Source organism: Chelmon rostratus, chromosome 16 (assembly GCF_017976325.1).
Source record: "Chelmon rostratus isolate fCheRos1 chromosome 16, fCheRos1.pri, whole genome shotgun sequence".
Classification (NCBI taxonomy): Eukaryota; Metazoa; Chordata; class Actinopteri; order Chaetodontiformes; family Chaetodontidae; genus Chelmon; species Chelmon rostratus.
This window is the reverse complement of record NC_055673.1, coordinates 21940885-21946884: the sequence shown is the minus strand read 5'-3', so window position 1 is coordinate 21946884 and position 6000 is coordinate 21940885.

Sequence of the window (6000 nt, the reverse complement as noted above, 5' to 3'; positions counted from 1 at the left end):
GTGTACAAAAGCCCTGCTCCCGATGTCATCCTCTCAGCATAATTAAATGAGATAAAAGTTGCAGCGGAGGAGTGAGCCTTAAAGCCTGATAACTGCATCAGTGTGATGCTGCTCCATAGTGTCGGTTCATGTTTCTGTGATATAAACATGCTCAGCTACATCTCTGCTGGGGCAGCTCAACAGCTCGTGCTGGAGCATTAACAGATGGGGAGTGTGAAGCAGAGGAGGCCGATGCAGACGAGTACTAATACTGATAGATTTGTGCTTAAGCTGCAAAACCTGATTTTGTGTAAATTTGAAAAATCAGATCTATCTTTTAAGTAGGGCTGGATTAGATCCCATTTTATTGATCTGTATTCATCATCCACTCCAAATCCTTTTGAATCCCTCATCAAATCGAATAAGGTTTAGCTTTCAACATTTTAAATTAAGTAAAATTATGGAGAACTAGAATTTAAAGATTCAATTTTAATCTGTAAAAACATATACATATTGAATAACATTGCTCAAGTCAAAGCCTACACAGAAAGCAGTCTTGGATAAGTAGAATATTCTGTAAGTCATAGTGCAGGAAAGCAGAGTGGAGATGGGAGAAATCAGGTGTCCAAGTGCACTATATGAGGCTATGAAGGGATTATTACTCCGCTGCAATGATATAGTAAAGCGTTCAGAGACCATAATATTTCTCTGAACTTATCTCTGGCCATCAGCATAACTCAAGACCTTTATTTAAGATGTAGATCAGCTGGTAAATCCAGCCCTCCTTGTGCCCAAGCAGCTGAGTATGTGAGGTGTTTATCTTGCTTCATTGATAAAGTAGAGTCCATCAGAGCTTCTCTTACCCCAAACGTCACATATTCAATATATCCACCCACCACAGAACACTTTAAATCACTCTCCTCCCATTTCCTTTTCTGTTTGCTTTTAGAAATATTATCTAACATCAAAGTGTCTTCCAGTCCAATTGAAGTTATACATACTAAGTTTGAGAATCTATCAGTCCCTGTCTGCTGACAGTGTTTAACAGTTCTTTATCTAATGGTTGTGTCCTGAATTACTTCAGGACCGCCTGTGTACAACCTCTTTCAAAAATGGATCCTACCTTCACTCAAAACTACAGACCAATCTCTGATCTTTGCCGATGCATCACGGCACCTGTCAACAAAATGTAAGTAGATGCACGGTGTCAGGCTTTGCAACAGAAATGGCCGTTTTTTTCTGTTATTGTTGCTGCTGTTGTTGACGTAGAAGGCAATCCAGTGTAATATAGTTTGTGTGGATGCACTCGCAGTGATGAAAAAGGACAATCTCAAGCACGCTGAAAACATGCTCTTCAGTGGAGCTTGGATGCCCAACAAGCAGCTTTTTGTAACAACAATTTGTAAAGAACTGAGTCTGCCTGCTGCCAAGGATACGTGCCATGTACTGCAGATAGCAAGATGGTGCAGGTTCCTTTTTCAGCTACTCCTGGAAGATGGACTGCTCGAGCTCACAAATGACGATAGACTGAAATGTATGCCTGACATTACATCTATGCCGGCAGTCTGGATTAAAGTCACGGCTGAATATTCTGAGATGGCCATGAAAGCACTGAAAAATTGCCTCAATTTCTAACATTGTATCTCTGCAAAGTGAGGTTGAGAGAGTGATGGTGAATGCGAGTGGAGCAGAGGAAAAGGTTAATCTGGCAGCGGGTTTATATTTAACATGATGTTTGGGGCCAATTTTGCAGTCCGTAGTCACTACGTCACCAAGCTTTCACATCTACCTATTTCACAGGATCAACATCGGCTTGCAGGGAGCACATTGACCAGATGACAGGCAAAGATTTTATTGTAGCTATTGCAAACATGTTTGATTAGCAACAGTTGATCTAATCTACCCCCAATAGCCTAATATTTGTCATCATAGCCAGCAAATCCAGTCTTTAGGAAGATATAGCCAACATAATGACCAAGTCAATGTCAGTGCTGATAATTTCATAATTGAGTGATTGAAGTGAGTTTAACTGTATGCTTGGAATTCCAGCATCTCTTTAAACAAATAATCTGGCATTCTGGCAAAATCTTAGAAGCTGCAGTCCATGCATGCAATCCTACAAACCCAATCAACCATTTTCTCATAGCAGCATATGAAGAAGGTCTCCATCCATGTTAGATGTCCCATTTTTTGCTTCAAGGCACACCATAATACAGATGAATATTACAGCAGTCTGTTTTCAAATCATTTCAGGTTTCAGCTTTAAAATTGGCAAGACCACAGCCAAGAAAATGCAATACACTGTAGACAGCAGACTAATTCTAATTTTGCATATGATAACTGTCAAAAAACAAAGCAGTATAATGTAGCTTTGATCTGAGCAGCGTACAGCAGAGCCTGGCAAAATGTGTGCACATGCAACCTCCTCACCACTGCTTAGTGCAGTGTTGCCCATTAAGTGGTTAATGATGTCTTGTAATTAATGTTCCCTCACAGCGCTGCTCACAAGCTCCTCAGCCTACAGTGGGTGCCATCAAATGAAATCAATGTGAGTGCTGGTGATTACATGCAGCACTGCATTCTCAACAGTAACGCCACAGAACTGTGCACAGACCAAAACTGATTTCACTTGGTGTAAACTCGCCTTTGAAACCCCCCAAAAATCCCTTTAGGTGGATTATCAGCTTTTTACTGCACTGATCAAGGCACTGTGAAGCTGAATACTCTAATATTTTTACCTTCAAATTCTATTTACTGATGCAAAGTGATGTCAAAATGGATAATTAATGGATACAATAATGGCTTTAGTATATTGTGGTATTTTTAAAGGATTATCTGCACAAACTAAGGGTAGAAACCACTTCAAACTGATCTGAAAACAAGTAAGACATCCCTTTGAGATCCCTCTCACAGATGATTCATTTTTTTACCTGGTTATACCTCTTTTCCCCCCCTCCTGTTGGCTTTGTTGCGCCTGCTGGGGTGGGACAAATTACACCTTTAAGCCCTTTTCATACATGCACTCTTTATGTTAATTTGATGGAATTGTAACATGTTGGTCTCATGTCTGAATAAGCAGAGAGTCATGTTTTCTCTTACTAGGTCGCCACTTGTAACATTTCCATGACACTTCCAACACGGCACAAGAACTGAAGCTGTTAGATTCACGTAACGGCTGCAGCAGCACTGGATGAATGAAGCGAAAGAAAGCGCACTCAATAATAACATTCCTTTGACTCAATGACTCAATTATCATCTCCTTTGTACAAAGAAAATAAAAACACTTTAATAAATCACAGTTAATGAGCCACTTTCAATTTGTTTACGAGACTCTTATCATGTTGGTTCAGTCTATAAAAAACAGGAATTAGGGACATTTCAATGACTCGTCAATAAATCAGGAAATTGCTGAATTTTATTACAGGATTCACTGCGAGAAGAGAGATCTCTTATGCTTATGATGGTCATTAATATTGATGCTTCAGTTAAAAAATAGTTTTAAAATCCAAACTGATGCAGCCTGAAAGAGAACAGAACTTTTCTTCCTTTATAATTACTCTCCGATTCATGGTCCTGTCTGAATGAAGCCATTACAACCATTAACATAACATGTGCCTATGTCTCAATGACTAAAAGCCATCACTTTAGCAGCTTGATGAATCCAGCAGTGTTATACATTCCATGCGAAAAGGGCTTTATCGGTAATTAGAATCCAGGACAGTTAACCACATCAACCTGACCAGAGGTCTAAACAGACAGGAAGTGGAAACCTGTGGGGGTGTGCAGGGACTTTAATGTACCTTTAAAGGACTTTTATTTTCCAGCTCAGCTGAAAATTCAAGCATGAATTTCTTGTTATTCAATACATGTCAGTACCCTTTGACCCCTTAGAACAGAATAGATAGAATCTTTATTTATTAGTAGATTAATCCCTGATGATTAAAACGTGATGATACAGTTTAATGACTTTTACAGTACCAATTAAGGGCTACACATAGTATTACGGTACATTTTTAGGAAATTTTCCCCTTTCAACCCCTTAAAGGATAACTTTCGTTTTTTACAACCTGGACTTTATTTGTAGCATTAAATACGACCATTTAGACAACCAGACAACTTTGGTGGCATTTGGAGTCGTTTTGAAGAAATTAGCCCCAGAGGTGCTATATCCATATAAAGCGAGTAATCGGGGCACCCGTGCGTAGCCTCTATAAACGCATCTGCGGCGAATATATTTTGTTATGATATGCTGGTGCTATTCCCCTCTGAGCCCGTGGTGGCATGTTATCAACATCCAGTGTCTCTAGACAACTACTTCTGATGTGGATGACATCATTTTGCTGCTGCGAGCAACCAGCCACAACATGGCTAACTCTGCGGCGGTCGGCTAGTTTAGCTGTAGTTTGCGACTGTTATTTTTCACAAAATGGATGAATATTTTTCCGACTCTGAGGTGGTGGAAGATGACTTTGTTTATGATGGACGTCCTTACCATTTTGAGCCAGAGTACACGGACAAGGAGCTCGTTGAAAGGAGGACGCGGAGGCAGAGAGAGGAACAGCTAGCCAAACAACAACAAACGGCTGCGTGTCCACGAGTAGACGGTAACTGGTGGTGTTCTTGTGGACAATGTTCATCAACGACTCCAAATGCCACCAAAGTTGTCTGGGTGTCTAAATGGTCGTATTTAATGCTACAAGTCCAGGTTGTAAAAAACGCAAGTTATCCTTTAACTATGCAACTATTCAATAAAACCACCATAATATATCATAACCCATTAATGTATCCATTAATTAAACCCAAATTTGTAGTGTAGGTCAGCTTAATACCTGAACACTGTTGGGAGTACAACAAAACATTTTAACATTCATATAACTCTTAAATTGTAATTTATGTGTTACTTCAGGGCTTTTGAACTTAAAATGTTCAAAAGCCTTTCAGTTTCATATTGCAAATGAAGGGATCTCTAACACCAAACCAAATGTTTTAAATGAAGGAATGATTCATGGTATTTTAAGCACTTCGTAGTGAGGAGGGGCTTTGTGATATAGGCCTGTCAGTAAAGTATTTAGAAAAACATTTTGAACCATTGAAATATTTTTTTAATGCACATGAGTTTGCATGTGTAATATGCATGTACTGTATAGCTGTGGTAGGTGAAAAACCTCTTTTATATCAGAGATGGATGATGTAACTGAATGCTGGTGTCTGATATCAGCCCATTACATTAACAAACTTGGATATGTTGGTCAAAATGGAGAGAGGGTGAGACCAGGAAAAGAGTCAGCGTGCATGAGAGACGTTGTAATCTGCCCATCCCCCTTCGCAGCTCTACTCCACTCTGCTGTGGGCTCACACAACCCCCTTTTTACACCGAGATTCAACACGACTGCCATAAAGAAGACCCGTCACTACACAGGCTTTGCTTTTTTATACCGAGCCACACAACGCTGGCGTCATGCTGTCCCAGTGTGTGATATCAGGTAGCATGCTGGCACCCGGGAAGCAAAAGAGGTGCGAAGCCGGGTTCAGACAGGAGCTGGATATGTCAGTTCTGGCGTGAGCAATAGCCTGACAGTTCACACTAGAAATGCATTCGTCTGCGCTGGGCAGCAAGTGATTCTGCTCCCCTGCTCTTTTCTAATCACATGCAGAGCCGATAACTTCATGAATTTATAACATAGAGCTTTCCATGTGCTCCTGCATAAGTGGGACAGCTCTCCTGCATGTGTGTGTGTGCGCGCGCTCCTTTCTCTGTGTGTGTGTGTGTTTAGACACGGCTGACAAAGGTGGAATCAGTACATAGAAACACAATCACAAACAGCAGCGAATGTGTCACGGAAAAGCGTTATGTTGACGTCGACGATGATTTGGCATTTTGAATCGTGAGACATTTACACCGCTGATGAAAATATTACCAATCAGCGTGTGATTTAGTTATACGGGTTATCGGCATCTCTAACCAAGGATTGTCCTTCTTTCTGACGCTGTGTTTCTTAAAGGTGCATATTACCTGCAGTG